At 40.5% G+C, this 26,461-nt stretch overlaps 1 protein-coding gene across 5 annotated transcripts in view; it reads right to left on the bottom strand.

Moving 5' to 3' along the window:
• The window catches only part of FRMPD4 (FERM and PDZ domain containing 4), a 378,612-nt gene that overhangs the window by 171,588 nt on the left and 180,563 nt on the right, over positions 1 to 26,461 (bottom strand). Inside the window, exon 1 of one of the 5 annotated variants that reach the window (XM_060233966.1) lies at positions 19,357 to 19,572. The exons of 3 other annotated variants lie outside the window; for them this stretch is intronic. The gene's annotated coding sequence lies outside the window, so the exon portion shown is untranslated. Of the gene's footprint in view, positions 1 to 19,227; positions 19,573 to 26,461 lie in introns of those variants that run through there. One more of the 5 variants, XM_060233965.1, reaches the window with a different exon arrangement.

Genomic DNA, 26,461 nt, shown 5'->3' with positions numbered 1-26,461 from the left:
AGTACCGAGCCCTGCGGCACCCCACTGCGAAGACTGCCCATTTATACTCACTCTCTGCTTCCTATTACTCAGCCAGTTTTTGATCCACAAGAGGACCTGTCCTTTTACTCCATGACTCTCAAGCTTTCTAAGGAGCCTTTGATGAGGAACTTTATCAAAAGCTTTCTGGAAGTCAAGGTAAACAACATCTATCGGGTCTCCTTTGTCCACATGTTTGTTCACCCCCTCAAAGAAATGTAACAGGTTAGTGAGGCAAGATCTTCCCTTGCAGAACCCATGCTGAGTCTTCCTCAATAACCCGTGTTCATCAATGTGCCTACTCATTCTGTCCTTGATAATGGTTTCTACCAACTTTCCCGGTATTGAAGTCAGACTTCAAAGCAAAACTAAACACTCAAGGCATGAGTTCAGGGCTTTACACACACATTCACCAACATCAAACAAAATTGAAGATTATTTTAGAAAGGAGAGTTTTGTCTTCTTTCCACTGAGGAGAAGGATGGAGTATAAATGAAGTAGATAAATAATAGATACTGTGGGGGTCAGATTTTTTAAAAAGGTTAGGTTGGTGTGAGGGAAAGAAAGAAGGAAAGAGGAAGAATATGGGGGCTGTCAGGAAGTAGTGTGAAGAAGAGGATGCCAGGAAAAATGAAATAACCCTCACAATTCATTGTGGCTTCCCCAACTGTAGTACTCTAACTTGTACGTGAAAACATTAATCATGATCTATTTACATTCTTTATAATAAGGAACTTAAGTCAACCTACTTACACAGAAACTTGTATAAATTCAAGTTTGAATCTTGAATGCAAAATTATCTCTCAAAATTTGAAACTCAGGTATTTTAGACGTTGGTGTCCCTTGATTGATTACTATGTGTCAAATATGAATTCTCACAAGCTGTCAACCATCAAGTACTGTCAGATAAATACCACTGCATATCACATTTTGATTTGTCCATAACTCTCCAGTTTCAAGGACATTGATGAATGAATTAAATGAAGTGTTTATCTGGCATACTTTAAAGAAGAAAAGAGAGAGAAAATATACTTGTTTTTAGATCCATGGGTTATAACTCTAAAAGACAGAGTGTCAAGAATCCCCCAGTTCAAGGGAGTCTTTAACTGAAGGGGGACCCCTGAATAATTAATGAAAACCCCTATAATAATGAATGAAAGCATGCTTCTGCCTTCAAAAAGAGGGTGTCTGATGCAATTTTCATTAGAAGCACAGACAGCCTTCAGTGGGTGTGTGTTCACAAATGTGTATTAGGATAACACGAAGGGGCCTCCTTGAGAAGCTTCTTGCTGGAGCTGATAAAGCATGGAAACAGGAGGAATGGAAAAGTACTAGGAGAGCAAGGGGGTGGGGAATGTTGAATCAGATAAGCCTGGGGTCCTGCCTGCTTGTTTTCAGTGTGAATAAAACTGGCTGTATGTAGAATGATTGTAACTCAGTCATTTTGGGGGCCCATGCCCGACTAAGTTCTGCTTATGGTACCATAAAGTAAACCTCGCTTCAACCCAGTAAGTCTGTGCGGACCTCGTTATTTCTCTGCTTCAGTACAGAGCACAAAATTATAAAAACCTGGTGTTTGTCGCCACACACTCACCAGTTCTGGTCTCTGCCACCAGGTTCCTGGCCTACCCACACAGTCAGAAGCTAAGGGGCAAGCTTCTAACCTTACTGAAGTTAATCAAGAAAGTCAGCCCTGCAAGGCAGGCCACTTGCAGAATATCTTTCCACAACACTTAAACCTGGTATGTGGACTCTTAAAGTCTAAGGTACTAGATGAAAACTGAAGCTCTTGAAGTACAAAACATCCAACATATCCAGTATAATCAAGGGATATTTATTAAAGAATATATAAAAGGGAATGGAAGAATATTTCAAAAGCAACATTAGCAGTGATGATTAAAATAACTACATTTTAAAGAGTAATTTAAACAGTAATGCAGGAATTCAAAGTTACAAGTTGTTACCCTTCTGAGTTCAAGTTAGACAGCAATCTCTCCGTCCAAGAGTACTTGGCCAGGCCAATTTCTGAGGTTAGCTCGTTGTCAGCGGCAATTTCATAGAAAAAGAGGTGCAGGAGCTCATTAGCACAACTTATTTGCACATGCCACACACCCCTGACATCACCGGAAGGTATACTAAATTATATCAGCTCAGTATCTACCTTAAAATGCTCCTTGAATTATAATTGTCATAATAAAACCTTACTCCCATCATACTTTTTAAATTACTATCTCCTATGTGGCCACAGTGGAATGAAAAAGATTTCCATCTGTCTGCTTTATATGTTTTGGTTATTTCCCATTTTTTGTGGGGGGAAATATTAGAAAGTTTGTCAAATCTTAGAGTTCAGCAAAATTCTCACAGGGGGTTTAAGCAATGGAGCCCAAAAGCAAGCGTGTGTGTGGGGGGGGGGGGGGGGCTAAGAAACAAAGAGCACAATAATGTTTAGCTGTTCTGGAGCTCTGCTCCTGTGAGCTCCTGCTCAAACTGAGGCCTGCTCATTGTCCTCATGATAGCTGTGTATGCTACCAACAAAGAACCAGAAAACTAAACTTTTTAAGGCCTAAGATCTGAATGGGCTGGCCCTTGCCCAATCAAAAATCAGACCATTGATGCCATATTGACATGAACTTATTACAACAAATGGCTCAGGGGGAAGCCGCTTAATGACATGATGGAGGGTTATCTGCAATATAACCCCTCCTTGGTACAGTGTAAATCATTGCACCAACTGAAGGATGCATTGGCCCCAGATACTGTTCCAGTAAACCAAGGATGGGGAATGTCCATCCCGAGGGACATTTACAGTCCTCAGGGTCACTTGGTCTGGCCTTCAGGGATTGCTGGGCTGAGCTGAGCCACATGGCTGCCTCCTTGGGACCCGGCTGGCCGGCGAGGATCATGGAGCCCAGTCGTGGTGTGTAGCAGCCTCCCTGGGGCCTGGCTGCCCAGCAAAGATTGCGGGACCCAGCTGAACTGCACAGTGGCCTCCCCAGGGCCAGGATCGCTGCAGTTCACTGTCACTGTCATAGTTTAGGTAAGTTTCCCCTCATTTCTTTATATCCATTTCTATTTCTTCTTTGTTTCCCTTAATCCCCCTTTATTTTTCTTTCTTCCCCTTCCCCCCCCATTTCTTTATTTTCCTTTCTTCCCCTTTCTTTCCCTCATTTCTTTATTTTGTTTATTTCTCTTTCTTCCCCCATTTCTTTATTTTCCTTTCTTCCCCATATTTCTTTATTTTCCTTTATTACTCTTTCTTCCCTCCATTTCATTTCCCTTTGGGGGTAGAGCCAGCAGCAAGGTTGTGACAGGCATGACGGAACTCCAAAGGAAGATCTGGCCTTCATATTTAAAGGGACTGTGATCCTTTTAAATGCCTCTCCTTCATAAAAAATAATGGAGGATGGGAGTACCTTCTTTTGGGGCTCACAGAATTGGACCCCCTGGTCCAATCTTTTCAAAGCTTGGGGGAGTTTTTGAGGAGAGGCACCAGATGCTAAAGAGCCTCATGGTGCAGAGTGGTAAAGCTGCCGTACTGCAGTCGGAGCCCTCTGCTCACAACCTGAGTTCAATCCCAGCGAAAGCTGGTTCAGGTAGCCGGCTCCAGGTCGACTCAGCCTTCCATCCTTCCGAAGTTGGTAAAATGAGTACCCAGCTTGTTGGGGGGGGGGGGGGAAGTGTAGATGACTGGGGAAGGCAATGGCAAACCACCCCGTAAAAAGTCTGCTGTGAAAACATTGTGAAAGCAATGTCACCCCAGAGTCAAAAACAACTGGTGCTTGCACAGGGGACTACCTTTACTTTTTTTAACCAGATGCTATGCTGAATATTTGGTGCCTCTATCTCAAAAACAGCCCCCCAGAGCCCTAGATACCCACAGATCGATTCTCCATTATACTCTGTAGGGACCAGTCTCCATAGAATATAATGGAGTGCCTAGCAGACATTTCCTACCCCCACCCCACTTTCTGATAACCCTGAAGTGAGGGGGGACTCCAAATCAGGCAATTCTCTGCCCCCAGCTGGGGATTGGTGACCCTAAGGCTGAGTGTGTCGAATAAAAGAATAAGAAATTGAACTAAAGGTCCAATTTCTTTATACAGACATCCTTAACTAGTTAAAAAAAAACCCTTTAAAATGGACTTTACACTCTGTAGCCCTTATAAAAATACTTTATGATTCAGCATCTACCTTTCTGAAACAATAAAATATTTAATACCTAGCACATCAGATAGAAAGATAGACATTTTGGAAAATGACTAACATGTAGTGTGCCAAAGGAAACAATAAAAAAGAAAAGCTGATGGACTCTATTCTAAGGGGAACTATGTTTTTGATATTATAAAAACAGAAGATCAGCTGTTGAAACTCATCAAAATAGTAAGATTGGAAATAGATTGCCAAGTTGCTTCTGGCAGCTGCTGGGAGCTTGGGGAGGTGGAGACCAAGTCCTATGAGGAAAGGCTGAGGGACCTGGGAATGTCCAATCTGGAGAAGAAAAGGTTGATTGGTCTCTTTAAGTATTTAAAGGGCTGTCACTTAGAGGAGAGCAGGGAGCTGTTCCTGTTTGCAACAGAGGATAGGACTTGCAATAATAGGTTTAAATAAAGGGCAGGAAGGTACTGGCTGGATATTAGGGGGAGAAATTACAGTAAGAGTTGTTCAACAGTGGAATCAGCTACCTATGGAGGTAGCAAGCTCCTCCTCACTGGCAGTCTTTAAGCAACAGCTGAACAAACACTTGTCAGGGATCCTAGGCTGATCCTGCACTGAGCAAGGGATTGGACTAGATGGCCTGTATGGCCCCTTCCAACTCTATGATTCTAGAGAGTCATGGGGGGTACCACACCCCTTTGGTAAAACTGTAGTTTCCAGCAATTCCTAGAGTGACTACCAGGTTTTCTCTGAAAGTCACTTTACATTGTTTGTTCCACCTTAAAAAAAAAAAAAAAATGACAGCAGGGAATGAAGCTTACCAGAGAGTGGTCTCCTGCCACATTGGGAGACCTGGCACCCCTAATTGGAAGTGATTCAAGGTATTCTTCAAAGTCAATGTGATTACAGCACTGATTTGAACTGTGAAGACAGAAAATCAAATCCCTGCTCAGGGCATGAAGCCTACTGGGATTGCCAGGGTCAGTCATGACTTTTAATCCAACAAGTCACCCTTCCCGCCTTCCTTTGCTATGTTTCTCCCTGAAGCTTGGAGAAAGTTCCCATTTAGGCTACGTAAGGATTTTTTGTGGTTTATATTGTTTATATTTGTAAAAGTAAATGCAATAAAAATTGCCAATAAAAATAAACTTATTTTGAACATTGCCAAGGAAATGCCATTCAAGTGCTGAATTACTCTCCTATTAACACAAGACTGAAAGAATGTTAAACTGTTAGAGAGAGATCTATCCATAAGACACCTGATTCTGCAACATTTGAATACTTAGGCAGGGTTCTTATATTACTCTAGTAGGCTGGGACAGGAGCTACAGAAAAGTCACTTGTTCCTGCCAGGGCTTAATCAGTTCCCTGTCTTACCACTCACATGCAGTGTATTTTATGCCTCTGAAGTATGCAACATGTTCTTGATGCAGAACTGTCACCCACTAGGTGGACCAAAATATTTCATTCATTTTGGTAAATCAAAACTGTTCCAGTTTGCAAAATTCATGTAATCCTGGCGAAGAGTGGTTTGCCTTGTTAATGTGTCATTTTAAACACTGGCTCTAACTAGGACTGGAGTATAGGCTCAAAAATACACACATCAACTGAACTTTAGGTCTTCTACACAACAATGTTCTACTTAATCCACGTAACAGACCACTTAGCTGTATACTTTAACTACACAGACATCAGGAAAGCCAGAAATATTTCCTAGGTATACTTTTGTGCGTGTGTGATTAATAGATTTACAAACAAACAAACAAAATTTTACCTGCAGGATATGTACAAATTATGACTGAATAACTATTATGAATCACATTAACAGTCTGGGACTCTCTACATACTGTATGGCCATAACTGCTGAAATATGAATAATGCATAACCAAGTAGAACAATTATTATGGATGGAGTATGTTCCTTTTTTTTTTAAACAAAGATAGAATTGTGTCTGCAAAAATGCAGTGATTTATGCCTTCTGTTTCAAAACTATATGTTAAAATACTAAGGGAAAAGGCCTTCTGGGGTCAGGCTTAAGGTATCTCAGACTTTATCCCTAACAGAATTTGAAGCTCATTTGTAAGGCCTCTGGGAGAAAATAAAACTTCAGCGCCTTCAGCTAGTTCATATACAGTGCATTCCATGCATGCAGGTGATAACAACTGCACACAGGTCTTTTTTTTTTAGCAGGAATGAGCAGGAATGCAGTTCTGTCTGGCTTGGCATCAGGGGGTGTGGTCTAATTTGCAAATGAGTTCATGCTAAGCTTTCTCTACAAAAAAAGCCCTGACTGTACATGTAAATTGGAGATCAAAGGCTATAATAATCTGGCATAGTAGTTAGTGCACATGTGCAAATGTGAAATATGCAGCGAGACATCTCTAGGGTCAGAGAGAAAACAGAGCAACAGTAACTGTGCTTTGAAAGGAACAAAAACTAGTAATTTACTTCGTATAACACTGTGTTATATTGTAGAAGCCCATCCAGAAAACTGAAATTGCTGTGTTCTACTGAAACGACAAGACAGATAGTACATGATGACACTGGTTGCAATTTATTCTTGAATTTCTACTGATTTTATCCAATGTGTGCTAGATTAAAAAGAACATTATTTTCCAGAAGATAAAAAAAAATGTGATATAAAATCCAGCAAATATACAGATCACCTGTGAATGGATAATGACTTCCACTAGCACTGGAAGGAAAACTCTCATATGATTCATTACGCTGTGTCATTTTACAGTTTATCCTCTGTCACTTTCTCAGCTTTAGCAAACTAATAGTTACCCACCCCTGTTACCATAATCCATTATTAAAATATTCTGAAATTTAATCTGTCATTGAGTCCTTGGGAAATGGAACAGAACACAGTGATTAATTGTTGTTTTTATAGCAATATCATCATCTCATTCTTTCTTTTGGATGAAGCAGAGGTAGTTGTCTATGCAAAAGTTAAAAGATTCAAGGACAGTTTTGAACACAAAGTACTGCCAGCTCCATTTGTCTGCATAAATAACTCTTCCAACCCATTTCTTAATAATGTAATTTGGTGATTTTAAATGTTATGCACTATAACATGTCCTTATTAATGGCACCAGTCCTGTTTTCAGATTGTAGTTTTAACAGAGTTTAAGCGACATCTGCTGCTTATAAAGTTCCTATGAAACGGCAAAATAAAGAATCAGTGTTGTATGTTCATGAGGCATTGTCATTCACAAGTAATTTGCATTCTTGTATTCTTTTCTTTTTTTATCACCCTAGAGCTTTTTCAACAATGTAATTCAAAACATGTTTTTCCCCTGAAGAAATCAACAATTCAATAGAATCTAATGGAAGATCAATAAAACATATTCTGTTCTAAAAAAAACCCCTGTGCATTGTGTGATTTATCACCTCCCCCCCCCCAAAAAAAAATACCTGGCATAATATTGTTTTACTGAAATTCTATGGAAGGACTATTACGTAAATATGAAATCAAATGTACTTTCAATAGGGAAGAACTGAATGTTTGGCACAAGGTTACATAGAGGCTTATATGCTGCAAAAAAGGAGAGGGAAAGATGAAAAAATGACTACGTGAATGACGTACAGATGACTACTTGAAACTTCACCTCTAACACAAGACTTGCAGATCTCAAGCAGATCAAAATCTGCATGCTCCAGACTTAATGAAATGCATGGATCTCAACATGACATTTTAAATTCGCATATTACATCAGGAGTGGAGAAAATGACAATACACTTCTGTTTTCCAAGAATGTGCAATATTTAAGCTGTTCTAATGCCCAGCACACATTTCACACATTACTCTATAAAGGGCCATAGGCACATACTTGCATGTAGACATTACTTTAGTTACTTTCAGGGCTTTTTTGTAGCTTATTTATTTATTTATTTTATTCAGTTTATATCCCGCCCTATCCACGAAAGCAGGCTCAGGGCAGCTTACAAAGCCATGTAAATACATGGAATATAAAACCACACTAAAATATAAAAAGATACAGAAAACATAAAAACATAAAACCATTGCAAGTGCTATAATGATCTTTAAATTGAAAATGGCCTGATGTGGCGAATCCTCCTGGAGCTTACAGGGCTCTTAGTACAGGGCCTACTATAAACTCCAGGAGGACTGGTTATATCAGGGGTGTGTGGGCTAATATGCAAAGGAGTTCCGGCTACCAAAAAAAGATACAGGAAAAGAGTGTGCTCAGTTTGAGACTCCAGAAAACTGGTAGATGTAGTAGGACAACATGTCCAGTTTTCCTTTGAGTATCCTGATTTCCCATGCAGTGGCATTTCTGCCTTTAAATGGGTTGAAGGGGCCAAGACAGCACTTCCAACCAATCACCATCAGAAGCAGAAAAAAGGAATTTATGGCTTATAGGCCAAATTTGTCCTCTTGCATCTGCCATGAAGATGCCACCACCATTTTAAAATGCTGCAGTTGTCCTGGTGTTTCCTAATATTATACTGGGGGAGGGGAGAGAATAGTATTATACTGGGGGGGGAAGAGTCAAATAAGAAATCTAACGGCCTGTTCAGACACACAGTTTAATCAGTTGTCCCTGTTGTTTCCTAAAAGCTGCCTCCTGGTAGTCAATCATCCCCCCCTCCCCCAATCCTTCTGCAAACCGGATTATTTTGCTACCAGCTCCTCTGTGGTGTTTTTTGAGTTGTCCGGTTTCACCTCGTAGTTTTCTCCATCTGGATAGTTCTGCTGTGGTATCAACCAACTTCCAATGTCTGAAGGCTGTCCCAGAGCAAAAAGAGCCTCAGATATCTGGTTTATGGTCACCATTTTTTTTACTGCTTAGCAATATGTGCATAACCACATAATGTTTTCTGAGCTATGCGCATAATAGTGGGGAAAACAAAAAAAGAACTGCATGGTGCCGTCGTGTGGATGGCAGAAGACGGTTTCACCATGGAGTGATTCAAACTGCAGTATGGCAGTCTGATCGATAATATCTGGAACAAAGATATTTGGAACAGAACCAGGTCATTTTAACATGGACTCAACATGCTGTGTGAACAGGGCCTAAGGGTGATTACAGACCGGCACTTTGGGCCAACTCAGAGACGACTCTGAAATCAACCCAAAAAAATCTTTCCGTATACAAACATCTGCCACCCGTTCCCATCCCACACTTACCCCATCCTCCGGCCTCCACAGGCCAGCTCACAAAGCTGCTACTTACGAAGTGGTAGCAAATTTCTGAGCCAACAGCCAGTCGCTTTTCGGCGTCTGAAAGCAGCAGGGTGGATACTAGGCACCTTGGCGGTGTGAAACTGCCAATCCAGCAGTGGCTATTAGTCACAGTGTGTATATATATAAAATATATATAAATTTTTGGCCACTGTGTGATACAGAGTGTTGGACTGGATGGGCCATTGGCCTGATCCAACATGGCTTCTCTTCCGTTCTTATGTTCTTATCCTCCCCAAGCAGCTTCTGGCTTTTTTTTTTTTTTTTGTAAAACCTAACCAGAGCACTTGAGTGCATGAGCACATATTTTACAGCTCTTTTTGTATCACTTTAATATCTTTTAATAAAGTTCTGATTCAAGTTGCTGTTCTAACCCGTCTCTTTTCCTTTTCCCTGTTTCTCTTCTTTTCTGTTGCTTCTTCTAACAGCCTCCTATAATTTTAGGAAAGTTTAGGCAGTTTCTATTCTCCCTCTCTCTCCTTTCAGATGATATTCTATTTAAGACTTAGTTTCAAGGGTTATAGAATAATGGGTTCCCTAATGTGAGGTTAAATGTTTATTTTTTGTCAGGATACTGATATTCATTAATGAAAATTTAAACAAATAGCAAAATACAGTTATTCTTCTCCGAAGGATTTGAATGTTTAAATGGTCAGAAGAAAGTTGAACAGGTCACTAAGTAATGCTTCCGTTTAGGCTGAAATAAAATATCTTCTTCCCATGCTACAGTGCAAGACAGTGTTATGCGGTGTATACAAATTAATTTGATAATTCACAGAGACTTAACAGTCAATTTCTCACTTATTTGAAGGAATGCCTTGAATCATATTAGATTCACTGACACTCAGAATTTCTAATCTATCCTGAAAATAAACTCCTTTTATGTTTTGTCTGTTCTCTCTCTCTGAGTCAGATCTCAAATTGCACATCTGCTCTCACTGAGCCAGACCTCCAACTGCTAACCACCAGCTCTTCCCTCAATATCAGCCCTCTCCAAGCCAGACATGTCAGGTCTTCTGCTTCAGCTGAGACCACCCCCTCCCCCTCCAATTCCCTGCTGCACCTTACCGCTACTACTCAGCTTGGTGGGGGAGGGAAAGGGAGGGAGGGAGGATGAGACCATTAGTATTGTTGTGGCTGCATTGTTGTCCTGTCCATTCCAGGATGACTGGAAGCAGTGTCATCAAAGTACCAGGACCCTCAGCAGTGTGGTGATGTCATTCCTGGTTGCCCTAGAAGTTACATCACTGAAGTGCCAGCAATGTCACTACATTGCTGGCAAGGCCCCACCAGGCTGGGTGAGTCTCCCATAGATTGCCAGCTTCTTGCTGGCAACCCTACTCCAAGCTGATAGGATGTTGCAGTCACATGCGAATCAGCACAGATATGAGCTATGATTGGTTGCTTGGCAGCTAGGTGCTGGCCTAGATTCCTGTCTGACATGCATATATTTTGTATATTTTCCAGTTTAGAAGTATTTTAATTCAGTGTCATTTTCTTTGTTTTTTGTTTTTTGTATCCCTCTTCCTATTATTCTCCTCATGTGGCAGTTCGATGTGGTTTTTATCCTGCGGCCAGTATGCTGTTGCTGTTTTTTCTGTTTCTTTTTGAAAAAATTATCCTGCCTGTTAACAAAGATCATCATCATCATGTTCCACATGTCTCCACAATTTCAGATCAAGCAGGTATCCACTGGCATCAAGGCCTTTTGGAAGACCACATCATGCCCTTGGAACAATCTCCATAGTGATGTCCAGTTCACATCTAAGTGTCAGGTGAAAATGCATTTATTTATTCATGCCTTCCACTAACTCTCACTAACTCTCACTATTGCATCCCTACTCTGTAGTTATTTCTATAATTGACTTGTTTTTATTTCTATTTTAAAGTTCTGTGAGAGCTACCTATAGAATTTAGGAGTTTTTTTAAATTAAAGAAGGAATAAAATCAATGCAGTTAGTTACTGCAGGCACATCTAGCCATAACTTTTCTTTTCTTCAGTTGTGTCTCTCCTAAGTTATGAAGGCATGCAAACACTTGTATACCTCAGTAGGAAAGGAAAGGTCCCCTGTGCAAGCAGCAGTCGTTTTCAACTCTGAGATGACGCTGCTTTCACAGCGTTTTCAAGGCAGACCTTTTTACCAGATGGTTTGCCATTGCCTTCCCCAGTCGTTACACTTTCCCCTCAGCAAGCTGGGTACTCATTTTACCGACCTCGGAAGGATGGAAGGCTGAGTCAACCTCGAGCCAGCTACCTGAACCAGCTTCCGCTGGAATCGAACTCGGGTCGTGAGCAGAGGGTTCCAACTGCAGTGCTGCACCACGAGGCTCTTATACTTCAGTAACATGAATGGAAAAAATGGAACTGAAACTGAGGGCATGTGACATATATATCCTTTTCTGTATAAATCAACAATGGAAAAACAAGCAGACGGCTAATGCATTGGTACCTCTCTGCAAACAAAGCTATGTAATTCAGCACAACCAAAATGCAGGAAAAAAATTCAGATGCACACAATTTCATCAGCATTTCTATTATTCAGGTTCACAGAATCCTTGTAAATGCAGAACTGCTGTAAATGGGAAGCTATTAAAATGTGTAGCCAAAACAAAAGCAACAGAGCTACCAAGAAGCTAAAACAAAGTATAAGCATGTGTAATTACTCCAAGATAAAAGATCTATTGTACAGTCTCCCATTCAGATCCATATTATCTTTCACTGTCTGGCTTCTCTTCATTTCTGTATGCTACTGGAATTGAGTGCAGATGGAATGGAATGTAAATTACATACAAGCTATATTTCTGTTCCCTAAGGACAGCAAAAAAATTGGTATATATGAAACCAATAGACAGCAGCTGCAGCTGAGACCACAGTTTTTAAGATGAAAAGGAAATGAGTTGTTCCAGTGCACAGCAAGGCCATACAAAAGTCTCTAAATTAAAAATTTAAATTCTTTAAATATTAACTCAAATATTTAAATATTAACTCAAATATTAACACTTGTTTTTCATGTCCTTGGAATACCATTCATTATTATGACTTTCTTGTGCAATATACAAACAATAGTTCTTGCTTACTCAGCACAGATATGAGTAGCTGTATTGAAGAATTCTTGTGACCAATTCTTGTAGAAGTGCTGTGACCAACAGTGACACTTCCTGCCAACCCTTTGTATAGTTGCCAATTGCTCTTACAGCACACTAGTAGAGAGGGTAAGATTGCATCATTTTGGTTTGTGGGAACTATGAAAACCAACCAGCAATAATTACCTGTGCCTCTGTAAGCATGATCATAGTTGGTTACAACCACTAGAGCAAACAGAGCAATGATATCACAAGAATTTCTTTGCTTCTGTAAGACACCAGAAGAAGTATTCTTATTTTAACCCATAGTAGGCGGTCCAAACCTACCTATGCACATAAGCCATCCTGATTAAACTAGAGTCCTAAAAGTGTGGCACACTATACTCTTAACATCAGGAGAAAATAGTTGCTATTCAGTGTTAAACCACAAGCTCTGTAAATAGCACAACAGTAAGTAAAGCAAAGAAAGCTAGCATAGCAACCCTAACAGACACTTCTATAGCATCTCTAGAACCCATGCCTCCACCAACAATACCAATGTCACTCCCATGACAATCAAGATGCAGCAACAGAAGGATAATGTTGCCCTACTTAATATACATATGTCTCTTTCGCATCCAGAACCTAGAATTTTAAAAGTTCTGTTGAAGTCCTGTCAGTGATTTTGATACAACTGCCTGCATCCTATTTGGTATTGCTGCCGCTGTAAAGAGAACAAGATCTTTGCAAGGGCAATACAAAAGAATTACATGGATAAGGAACAACAGAATTCAGAATAACCACAACACAAAAGGCAACACTGTATGCTGTACTGTAGAACAGTAAGAATATATTTTTAATTTGTTTACATTATATTTATATCCCACCCATTCTATGCAGACTCAAGGAGGCTAACAGCATAAAATACACAATAAACAATAAGCAATATTAAAACACTAAAACAATCAAATAAATTGCAATGGTGCTACTTCAGGCGGATCATATAATATTTTCCTTTCTCAGTGTGTACAGATCCTAGGCAACACAAATGTATGTTCTAGTGTCTCTGCTGGGAAATGCAAAAGAGAGTCTAGGGTCGAATAGGCATAAAAATTTACAGATGGCAAATGAAGCAGTGCAACTTAAACTAGGCCTCTGACACCCTAGTCACAAGAAGCATAGAAACAGACCAGGAATCTTGATAGTCTGCTATAGCCAAGTCCATAATACACACTCATGTCACAATCTTCTGCCTGGGATTGCAATCACAAAGCTTAATAATGAAGGCTCTCTCTTTGGATCCACCATTCCATAGAAATGCACAGGCTTAGCATGCAATCAGTCCCATGCTAAAATCACCCAGGGAAATGATCTGAAGCCCTCTCCCCCCACAAGTGCAACTAGAATAACTAGTGCATGATACAGAAGTTTATCTGAAATTTTTTTGCCTACTTCTAGATCAAACTGCACATTCACAGCCCACATCCATGTGCTTTAAGCACTGATCATGGGAGCATTCAATGCATCTGCTGCTTGGTGATTCATTATGTCAATCCAGTAACGATAGGTTATTATCTTTTAAATTAACATTTAATGAACTTTAAACAAGAAAGGGCTTTTGTAACACAACTGGTCCAAAGAAGATATTTGGCGCGCTCCTACAGTTCACTTCAGGATCAACAGTAGAGAGAGTTCTAACAGCATCATAGAGCAACTGGATTGCCAGCCTTTTTGTTCATGGCCTCAACAGACAAAGAAGAAACAAGCACCACTGCATCAGTGCAAATTCTTGCTAGTTAACACTGCCCTGTTACCATGACTGCTGGTCATACGTTCTGGGAAAGCACTGGAGTACTGCTAAAACAATGTGTTAGCAACCCCACAAGACAGCAGGCCTCAAGTGGGGTAGGCGATAGGGTGAAAGGGATCTTTGCCTTTGCTATCCTCAGTTGTTTGTGGCAAGACAAGAGTTATATGTGATTATTGGTAAAAGTAGCAGCTGCAGCATACATATGACCAAGTTCTTTGCAGGAACTGTTGAATGAGCAAGTGTTATACCCTAATCTGTATGTCTCATTCCAGCCCTGCATGTACCTCCCCATGGGTAGTCTTGATGTCTATGTTTGGGAGTTAATTTGTTGAGAGAGAGAACATAGCTGTGACTACTCACCCATTCACTGTAAGGAGTGATTTAAATTGTTCAGATAAATCTTTACAAGCACAACTATTTTCCCCACAATGGCAACACTTGGGGCAGAGTGCTTGATGGGTTTTTTTTTCGGGTTATGAGTATGCATTTCAAACATTTATGTGTTGATTTTGGGTCTGGATTTTGCAGAGGGAATGCTTTTTGTTATCCCCAAGTTTTCAGATCCTTGTTTTCATTTATTTATTTTTTTAAAAAAATTCTATACCACCTTTCCACTCAAGATAGCAAAATGTTAGCTTTCGAGATAGCAACATGTTACCATTCCAGGATGTGGAGGAAGTACTTCTGGGGGAGGAGTTGAAAATTTGGGACCATTTTTCCAAGTCCACTCCATTGACACCCTCCCTGGAAGGGAGGGAGAGGGAGGGAGAGAGAGAGGGGGGAAATCTGGCCCCAGCAAACAGCTGTCCATCAACATCTCCTGTCCCTTTAAAATATAAATGGACCACCAGATCTACCTAACAATGCAGCCACTATCCATATCAGGAGATCCAGGTCTACCAGCTACTGGAAATAATGTGACCATATTTCCTATGGGCTGTAGTAATGCCAGGTGTACCCATAGGAAATAATGGAGCCATTATTTCCTATAGCAGGTAGGCCTGGCCTCACCACTGGACCAGCAGCTAACAGCTGACAGTCAGGAAAAGGGGGACTTACCTGGCCAGCAATGGAAAATGGTGGAGAGATGCCTTGCCAAGTAGACAGACTTCTTTGCTGCCCCTCTGGATTGGTGGGCAGACTCCTGCACTTCTAAGAGTGTACACTAGATCACCTGGTAAGCTAAGCAAGCTAGAAAGACCTCTAGACTGCTACTCTTTCCAACAGCACAAAGCTGCAGTTCCTATCAATTCAACAAATCTCAAATTCTATCCCCACCACATCCCTGCACAATGCATGACATGCTGCTCCATAACATTATAGTTAAAACTTTTTATAGCATGTTGAGGACATGCTGGAAATACACACTGCTTTGTTTTCAGCAAATTCACTTATCAATGTCTATATCAATGTAAACATTGCCTACGTCGTTTTCGCACTCACCTTCAGCCGGCGCGACCCCCCTCTTCACCGCGCAGGATCTGCGCGGATTTTGCACTAAACGCTGCGGAGCAGCCAGAAAAGCCGGAAGCTCCCGTCGCAAAAGCCGCGCAAACGCCAAACTGCTTTTTGGCGGTTTCAGTTTGAGCGGCTTTTGCGCCGGGAGCTTCCGGCTTTTCTGGCTGCTCCGCAGCGTTTAGTGCGAAATCCACGCAGATCCTGCGCGGTGAAGAGGGGGGTCGCGCCGGCTGAAGGTGAGTGCGAAAACGACCCTAGTATGCAAACACTTTACAATGGTCTGCTTAAAGATTATGGTGGTTAGATTTCGTCAGCACTTCCAAAATGTGTTTACCTATTAATGCCTCTGCTACAAGCAAAAAAACCCCACCCATTCAGTTTAATTAACAGGTAAATCAAATTTTGTAAAAGGTAAAAGAACCATTTAATGAAGGTGAACAATTACTCAATGTATTTACTTTTCCATTTCTCAATTTTCAGTTGCCATACTCTTCAAAATTGGTAGTCAGAAGGCCTAAGTTGGAAATATAGTTTTCAACATGTACAGAATTCAAACCCAGATCTAATAATATGTAAAGGAAAAACTAGGACTGTGGTCAAATGGCAGGGTTAGCGCAGTTTGACCCCACCTCTAATTTCTCCATTATTTTTTGTAACAGAGAAATTTGATCTGACATTCCTTTCTTAACCCTGCTTCAATCTGCACTCACCCTGTGGAAGACTTATCAGACAACAATAACGGAGTGGGAGTTTTTCTTTATCAGTTGTCCTTTGAGCATGCACACATGTGCTTATGGGAAGTATTGCTTCAGACTCCTAGCAGCCAATGGTCAATGGGATTGCAGGAGGAGGCTGCTGGGATCTGTATTGTGGCTGTGAGGAAAGTGGTTTTTAAACTGTGCTTTTTAAAAATTAAAGTTTCAAAGTTTCAAAGCTAGGGGGAGAAAAAAGATAAGCCTCATCCTGTGTCCTATATGTTGACATTTTTATTTAACAGCTTGGAATAAAGCTGGAGCTATGGCATCATTCTCAGCTGCCCCCCTCCCTCTCTGAAAAAAACCCCCATATTTTCAATTAACCCCTTCCCCAACCAAGTGTGCTGCAAAGCTGTAGGCAGAAAACAGCTGAAACATATAGACATCTTTATTTGGAATATTTTAAAAAGAGAAACACATGGGGTGACAGTCTGCTCAAGTGCACACTGCTAAATGAATTTTTAAAATGGCAACAATGCAAGTGTGTTCACTAGTTTCCTAAACAACTTGACTTTGCAATAGAAAGTTCAGACATCAGGAACTGCGTGGTGAGACCAGTTCAATATGTAAAGGTCTGCTTTTTTTCAGTGACGGGAAAGTCAGCTGTGAATACAGGCCACCAACAACTGCAGAATGGGAGACAGATGTCACTGTCTGAACGATAATTTTTAATTCGTAAGCAATGAAATCAGGTCAAATAGCCCATCTGATCACAGCCTAGCAAACAAAATTAAAGATACAGAGAAAAGCCATTTCACTTATCTCCCAACTGTTCAGAATGTACTGACAATGCTGTCCGTTTCATGTACAATTTCTTGCAAGGACCACCAAAGAGGAAAAATATGTATGGGATGATCCAAACAAATGTAAGCACTTTAAAATCCCACTGATTTTAGAAGGAAAGATTTCAGCATAAGCTTATTTTCCCATTGAAACTAATGGGCTCAATGCTGCTTCACTTTCAACAATCATTTCTCTATTGATTTGTCAAAAATTAAAAGTTGTCAGAAGCTCTGTATTAATTAAAAATGTTAAGATATTATCTAGTATATAAATGATACATTTCATGTCTATCTATATGTGCAAGGAACACATCGATACAAAAGATCAGTTACCAGAACTCCTTAATGTAATGGAAGAATTCAGAATCACTCCTACTGGTTTTCCATGAATAACCACTACATTTTAAGAGAAATGTTTGCTAGTCTCTATTGCACTAGAGAAAAATAAAAAAGGAACAGACTCAAGCATTTGACAAATGGAAGTACCAATCCAATTCTTCACCCTTTAATTTATTAGAGACATTTTGTTTCTTTTTCTCTTTCCTTTTTGGAGCCTTATTGGAATACAAGCCAGCTCTTTCACGTCAACTGAAAGATCCAAAAATAGAAACACAGTCTCAGAAATTTTATAAGATTGTTTTGTAAGACTATATCTCACACACTCCTTTGCCATCCAGGAAAACAGTTCATTCTAAAAATATGCCAGACATACCATAAAGAGCACTTCTCTATTAGACACACATGCTTTGATCTATTTGAATTTGTGGCCTTAATATAACTGCAGGAGCTTGATACTACTGCCACAAGAAAAATAAAATGTAAGATTTTTTTTTAAAAAAAATGAAATTGTACAGCGTGAGTCTGACACATGCATAGTCTATTTTAATAAAGACAGAAAACAGTACTTTTGGATTATTATAAACCAGATTATCATAAACCAGTTTTAGTGCACATGGAACATTTTGTTGCATTCTACAGCTAAGTTACATTATTGTAAAATTGCAGAATAAGAAGTCCAGTCCATCAGAATGCAGATTTATCATGTTTGTGACCTTGGGTTGTAGCTAACCTTAACTCTCTTACTGATGATGTGTAAAGATGATTATGGGATGATGCTCATTACACATTTGTCTAGTTGCTCTTTTAGGTGCATTAGTCAACTGCTTCTTGGTGCAGAATATATTTTTTTCATTAGAGAAATTCATTAGAAAGAGAGATAGGATGTGTATACACATACATTTGTTAATCTGAGACACTTTGTCCCCCTTAGGAAGTGAATTTTCATCAGCAAGTTCTGCAGAATCAATCAGTTAATTGAGAATCGGCACCAAGAAACTCATCAAAAGTTTCCATAGAGTTGTATCCCTGGGAAACCTCTTTCTTTATTTGCATCAAAGAATGAATTACCAGCACTACAGGGTTATGAAAGATATTTTTGCTTCTGAGGCACAGAAGGTACTTAGTTATGCAAGCTGCCCAGTGTTTAAGGATGAAAAAATATTATAAAGCAATGCCTCACTGATATTGTGCATCCTAAATACACAGTCACATAGAAAAGGATCTTGTCTTTCCCCATTAATTTAAAGCTTAATTATTTTGTCACACATGCTTGAAAGATACAAAAAAGCACAAAGCTTTGCTATACTCTTCTAATACTGCTATATTAATACTCTTTCTAAAATATTCAACAAAGATGCAAGATGATATCCGTAAGTCCATTCAAAAGAAACATCCACTTCATCAAAGTATTCAGTGCAACATGGAGAAACAGATCAAGTCAGGACCACTGGCTGTGAACAGCAAACTCTCCCAGTTGAGAATGCCTAGCAAGAGGGAAAACATACAGCTAAAGCAGACAAAAATATCACTTCGGGTAGGCAATACCAAAGCTCCCGAGTTAGGGTGGGGGAGAGGAAGCCACAGAGAGAAAAGGCTGCAGTGCTGTTACAATTTTAAGAAGCAAAATGAAAGAAAAACCTGGAGAGACACGGGTATCCTTTTTTCTTCCCAATACAATCTCATCCATTCCAGGGAAACGTTACAACAGGTGACGCTTATGATGACTGCCAACTTGGTAAAATAGTCTTGGTTTACTTGTATCCAGACCTGTGCCTATGCAGCAATCTGTATTCTTGCCAAATGGTTCTTTGGAGAATGCCTTCAGCGTGCACAAAGACCAGCAAATAAACATCCAATAAATGTCAGAGCACGGTAGCTGGCACTTTCCTCTCTTTCTTTTGCTCTTTTTCATTAAAAAAAAAAGAATCAGTTTGTTCCCTGTTTGCAGAAAATGCTTCTCTTACCAACATTCAATTTGAATAAGCCAGAGCAAGTGCACTGCTCATCCTCTCACGAGGCCAGGATGCATTTATGTGAAACATGAGGAGAATGCTTAATGCTGAAACATACTCTCTGCATCTTCAATGAGATTTTGTTACAAGGCTCTCTTTTCACTTCACTAGCACATACTATGGTGCCCAACAAGTAGTCTGTCTTTTTCTGAGCTATTCTCTTATAAAGGGAAGGAAATAGTTACCTTCCCTAGACATTGTTAAACACACACTGTCTTCTGGTAGTGTTCACATGAGATGTATCATTGCATGGTCTCCCAGTATTACAAAAAAGACCAATTTAAATACACTGAATCCTATATACTGTATTACAAAATCCACGTGCATATTGGAAGTTCTGTAATGTGACCAAAGGTGGCCAAGGAAGAAACAGTAAATCTCACTGGTTTTCGTGCTACTTCTAGACCATTACTACAACTGATACTCTTGGAAAATGAGGAGTAACGTTCAATCCATCACTGGGCTATTATAGAGATGCTTGGAGAGATCTCCCATCCTGATGTTAGCTAAGAGAATCACTGTTTTTCAGATCAATAGATTTACAAGCAGTTCTCTGTTTGCCTACTTGTGTCCAAATAAGCTTCTTAGTAAGGATTTGCCTAAAGCATACACACATATTTGAATGTCTGGGTGCACAAGCACACAGAAGTTACACAATAGTAAGGTTGACAATTTTCCCAAAACAGTTTTGGACTAGTTTTACCAGGTGTAGAATTGTCATACCAGCACTGATAATCTGCAAGAAACTGTATCACTGACACAGATATATCCCATTAAGATTCATCATTTCAGATATTGCTATAGTACCAAGAAGTGGCAACTACACTTTTGGGAGAATACAGCCCCCAATTTGATTCCCTATTGATTCCAGTCCCTTGATCTGGATGGCTGGTGTGCACCTTCAACAAATTAACTTTACAGTCCAGTTCAATTATTTTCATTTTCAGAATGGTTAAAAGAATAAGACAATTTAACCCACTTTATTTGCAGTTTCAGGATTTCTATACATCTGGTGAACAGAGGATAATGCCTGATATGAATAGTCCCATTTTGTACACTTTTTAATATTTGTTTCTCCCTATGAGTATTTTCATATTAAGTCATTAATATATCAAATTCTCAACACTGGTCCATCTGTGGATACTTAAAGGCAGAAATCTGAGAAACAATCACAAGGGTCAGGATCAGCAGCAGCTCCTGGGAGGTCTAGCTGCTCACTACTATTTAATCACAACCACTATATGAAAGCCAGTGTGATGGGAAGTAGAATTTCAGACCAGAATTTGAGAGATAAAGGTTTGAATCCAAGTTCTGCTGTGGAAACTCATTGGGTGATCTTGGGCCAGTTGCATGCTCTCATCCTAACCTACCTCACAGAGTCACTGTGATGGGGGAAATGGAGGAGAGAAGAATGATGGGTTCCCACCAGTGTTCCCTCTAAGAATAATAATAATATATTATATTTATATCCCACCCTATACTCTGAATCTCAGAGTCTCAGAGCAGTCACAATCTCCTTTACCTTTCCGCACACACAAAACAGACACCCTGTGAGGTAGGTGGGGCTCAGAGAGCTCTTACAGCAGCTGCCCTTTCGAGGACAACCTCTGTCAGAGCTATGGCTGACCCAAGGCTAGTCCAGCAGCTGCAAGTGGAGGAGTGGGGAATCAAACCCAGTTCTCCCAGATAAGAGTCCAAGCACTTAACCACTACACCAAACTGACTCTCAGCTGAGTAGGTGTGAGCTAGCTCACAGATTTTTGGCCTCTGGCTCACACATTTTTGTCTTAGTTCAGAAAGGATGACTCCAGAGCACACTAATTTATGCAGTAGCTCACACCTTTAATGCTAGTAGCTCACAAAGTAGAATTTTTGTTCACAAGACTCTGCAGCTTAGAGGGAGCACTGGTCCCCATTGTGGACAAAGATAGGCTATAAATGAATTAAATAATAAATATGGCAGAAGTTGGGGAACAGATTAAGATTAGTTGGGTGGTGGGTGGGAATAAAAAAAGGAACCAAGGAAAGGTGAGGATATGTGGGCTGCAGGAGGAGGAAGAAAGGATATAGTTGGGTGGATCTTACCACTCCATTGAGCAAAGTTTATTCAGTTATTCATTAAATATTTATACCCCACTTTTTCCAACTCCTCCCCACTTTTATTTTCAACTCAAATCTGAAAGCTTTGTCCAATTTAAATGACTTTTCCATTGGAGGAAACCACTTAACCACTTAAGTTGGAGGAAGATTACTTAAAAGTCGGTTGGATCCACCCTAGTCCAGGGAAGGGGTACAGGAGGAAGTGAAGTGCCCCCTGTAAGTCCTTCCTCACCTGGGCCTCTCCCAGCCCAGTGGCCAAAACAATGCAGAGTTTCCCCATAGAGATGCTGTCACAGGTTGGAAATCAGGGGTTTTCAGTTAAAGGAAAGAGGAAATACTGGGGGAGAGAAAAATGAGATGCTACACACAAGTCCTTGCAGATCCTCCAGATGTTTCCCACTAATTTCAAACAATAGTTTACAAACAAAAATATGTTGGCTTGGATCCATCATGAGCACAAAGAAGGGACAGTTTTGCAGATCCCCCAGTCTCTTTCTGTGGGGGCACATCTCCCAGGAGAAGCATGTCAGGGAGCAATTTGGCTAGACACAAAAGGAGGAGGATTGGCAAAAATAGCTCACACTTCCTTGTACTGCTGCATTTTTGAAAGATGCCCTAGACACTGCAGTGAACAGAGAACCTGTGAGTCCTATCCATGAGCAACACTGCAACACTATGAATCCTAATTCTGCCATGAGAGCTTTGGACTGGTTTGGTTTAAGATAGGTATTTCTGGCAAGAGCTTCAGGTGTAATGCAATCACAATCCATTAGTAGGAGCCAGCTAGAAGGGAGAGAGAGAAGGAAAACATGGGTATACCTTGGAGGGGGAAATCAGCCTATGGCTTTATTGGTTACAGATTCCATAGGATTTTGGTGCAACATAGGGTTGGGAACAATAGATGCAAGTGACAGCCTGAATGCTGACATTGACCGCCCCAATCCAACTGATGGGGAGAACAAAATAAAATGGAGCTAATTTTAGTGCCAGAAATGGAGGAATCAGGTTGTAAACAAGGAGGAATCCATTATTCACACCACATACTGCTCTCCGGGGGCACAGCATGGTCAACAAACTAGTCCTGAAGGTGCCTGTCATGCAGCTCAACCCCAGAACCACTTAGGGTCATGCAGAGACTCTTCTACACATCCTTACTGTGTTCTGCAGCTAATGTCGAAATGGCACTAGCCCATTGTGACAGTTACGCTCAAGGAATAGTATAAATCATATGTACATAGAATATAAACTTTTGCTATAGGGAAGGCAAAAATCCCAAAGACTATTATCTAATTAGGGCCAAGGATAAATTCCTTCCTCGCCCTGTTGTAAGCCAAAATGCCCTCAAAACGAGGTTGGGGGATTGTCAGGTGAGCACCTGGCTTAATCAGGATCTTTTACCTGTGTATACAGGATTCATGTCCAGAAATTAATGCTTAAAAATATTAGGGACTCTAATTAATAAAATAATTAAAATTTATTCCAAAAAATATAGGCTTCCATACAAGATAAAATACTCATAAAATCATACATACAGTCCTAAGAAAAATAGAGAGAGAGAGAGAGACAACACATGGGTAGACAAACAAGGTGATATTACCGATTGTAGTTTTCAAGAAGGCTCCAATGGCGACGATAGAGGATGGGGGAAATGGACCCAAAACTGATCAGGAATCGGGGATGGATCTAGACAGCGGAACTAGGGTACTGCTAGAAGCACACCTGAGCGGAGTTGGGTCAGAGGTTAAATAGACTACCTTAGACCCTCAGGAGCTGGGAGGTATGAGGGAGGAGAAAGGGCTGGACTTCTGCAGTAGCCAATATCAAATTAATTGGTGGCACCTAATTGGGTGCCCATGGCTGACCAATGAACAAGCTTGGTACAGGGATACCTGGTTGAACTTTCAGGTTGCAATGGACCCAGGTGAGGCTCCAAAATGACAGTTGGGGAGAAGAATGGGAGAGATTACTGGGTGGGGAGATGCTTAAGACTATTAAACTTATCTAAAAGGGTGACAACAGAAAGCCAAATCATTGCCTAGGTAACACCCAGTTTACACAAAGGAACTTGGCTCTGGCAGAAGATGGTCTTCCTCTTCTTTAGTCTTCTTCTTGGCACCAGTCTTTGTCTTGGGTTTCATTGGACAAAGGCTTGGGTGGTCTGGCAGGATCCATGCCTGGATAAGCTTGATGGTTGCGTACGTGTGCCTCCCGCTGTCCTGAAATGGAGCCTTGGTACTACTGGAAAATAGCTGGTGTTAGCCTCCCAAAGTGGATTCTATGGTCAAGGCTGAAAACCGCTTGGTCTGGATAGCTCCTAACAGCGCACTTTTCTTCCTCTCTTCCAGGAACACGGAGCGCTCCTATAGCAGTGTGGCTGTTAGTAGTCACAAGTCCTTTCCATTATGATAGGCAAACCCACCTTCTGTCAGATGTGTGAGAGCTCTGACTCCAGGCACTCTGGCACCCAGATGGGTGACTACAATGTTCTGGAAATTAGGGGCATTTCCTTACACTGTTAGATCAGCATATCCTTTTCAGCATAGCAAAGATTACTAGCAACACCACAATTAAAACATTAAAAGATGGGGAAGGGTGAGTTTTACTGATATAGTGCTCTGAATGCCAAGCCAGCCTGCCTCCTTAAAAAACTCCATGTGAAGCCATCAACACTCATGTCTACTAGCCTGCCTCCAAGCTAAACGGGGCAGGCCCACACAAAGCAGCATAAGAGCCACTGGCTGAGTGCCAATGCTGGACCCAATGATCTCCCAGAGTCCTTCTGCTCCATTTCTCCTCAGGTACAACAGGGACTCCAGCCTAAGTATGAGACTGGATCTTATGATATAAAATTTAGAAACAGGCTACGAAGCTTGCTGTCTACCATGATTATTCTGGTTGTAGTACTATTTAAAACAATGTACAGTCTAAATAGGACATATTTGCCAATTAGTTCATGGCCAATTCTCAGTTGAAATGGTTGGCTGAAGAATCCACAAAAATATATCCTGTCTTAAAGCAAACTTTTTAGGCACACAGAAATAAATGCTTAGCCTAAAAAAAAGGGAGTGATAATGAGTCTAGATCAGTGTGGTTTATCTTTTTTTAAAATAGTTCCAATCCTTTTCTTTGATTTTTATTGTGAGGGTTAAAAGTCAGGAAAGTATCAAAGATGTCCCAGTGTGAACATAATTGACTGCATCATATAAATGACTTTAATGCAGGCTTGCTTTTATGTAATTGCTACTATTATCTGTTATTTCTATACAAATTGTAGTGTCTTTATAGTTCTTATCTCATTCATAGTCAAAAATTTATACTGTATTGAACGAACATCTTTTACACGAGCTAAATGTTTCAACAATAGCATCAATAATAATGCCCTTTGTTGTTTGACATGAGTACTTCACAAAACACATACTATGTTCTGAATTGTCTCCATTTAATCACTCCACCATTAATTCTCCCACTTTAGCTGTCTTTAAATACCGCTATTCTTTCTCCTTACCAGATAAATGTATTCCATATTTGGTTAAGAAGGGAGAGGGGTTGTATGCAAGTCTGCTTTATACAAACACTTTTCTCTTTTATCCTGCTGTTCCTCTCCAGTGACCTAGAACTGACAAACTGGCTCCAAGTTTATAAATGCCTGCCTGCTGCTCCAGTTCATTACCTTGGTCACTGGGCAAACCAGGAGGAAAGGACTTAAAATACTTCAGTCAATGTGCTGTAAAACACAATAAGTAAAGAAAATTAGAAGCACCAGAAGAGGCATCCATAGCTAAAACAGTGCAGCCACTCAACCCCTGTTGAAAACTGCCTCCAAACGTTCATCTTTCTGTAACGGCAGGATAGCCTGACCTTTCACTCTAAAGACTGGGTTTAAGAGACATTTCTAATGGTCTGCATGCCACATAATTCTTCTACAGTTCATAACCTGGTCTAGCCTTTGACATTTCTACATCGATTGAGTGATACATTATGAAAGCATTGTGCTGTGGAGATTTTATGCAAAAGTTGCAGAAAACAATCTGAGTGAAGGAAGGAGGGGAGTTGACTCCATCTGTATATCCCTTAGGTTGGTTAATGAGGCACAAGGGAACAGAATGGAAAGGAGTAAAAGGTATGTTATGCTTTCCAGCAAAAAAAACAAAAAAGAAAAAAGAAAACAGACACAACACCCTTCTGCACCCTCTCAGAAATGCACTATAAATTGCAGTACTCATGGATCTGGTTATCACTTTTGTCTCACAGCAGTGCCTCCATCTGGCACCTGCCACAAGTAACCCATTTCCCACCTTCTCAGTTTTTCTCTGGATCTAGGTGACCCAGGCAACTCTTGTTGCCTACCATGAACTTGTTCCCTCCTGAACAATTCCGTCTGGTACATCTTGAGAAATGACAGAAGCATGGGGGCCTTCCCAGTGGCCTCAGACAGAACACAGGAGATCATGTGCCCAAGTCAGTTTAAAGAAGAGGGTCAATTTAACCAGAAGGTAGAAAGTTGAATTACACAGGCAGAAGTGTGTGTGTGTGTGTGTGAAGTGCCATCAAGTTGTTTCCGACTTATGCAGACCCTATGAATTACCATTCTCCAAAAAACATTGTCAATAACAGCCTTGCTCAAATCTTGCAAACTGAGGGCTGTGGCTTTCTTGATTGAATCAATCCACCTCGTTCTGGGTCTTCCTCCTTCCTTCCTGTCTTCAACTTTCCTTAGCCTTATTGTCTTTTCCAGTTACTTTGTCTTCTCATAGGCAGAC

The sequence above is a fragment of the Heteronotia binoei genome, chromosome 3 (genome assembly GCF_032191835.1).
Source record: "Heteronotia binoei isolate CCM8104 ecotype False Entrance Well chromosome 3, APGP_CSIRO_Hbin_v1, whole genome shotgun sequence".
In the NCBI taxonomy this organism is placed as follows: Eukaryota; Metazoa; Chordata; class Lepidosauria; order Squamata; family Gekkonidae; genus Heteronotia; species Heteronotia binoei.
This window is presented reverse-complemented; position numbering and strand designations above follow the sequence as displayed.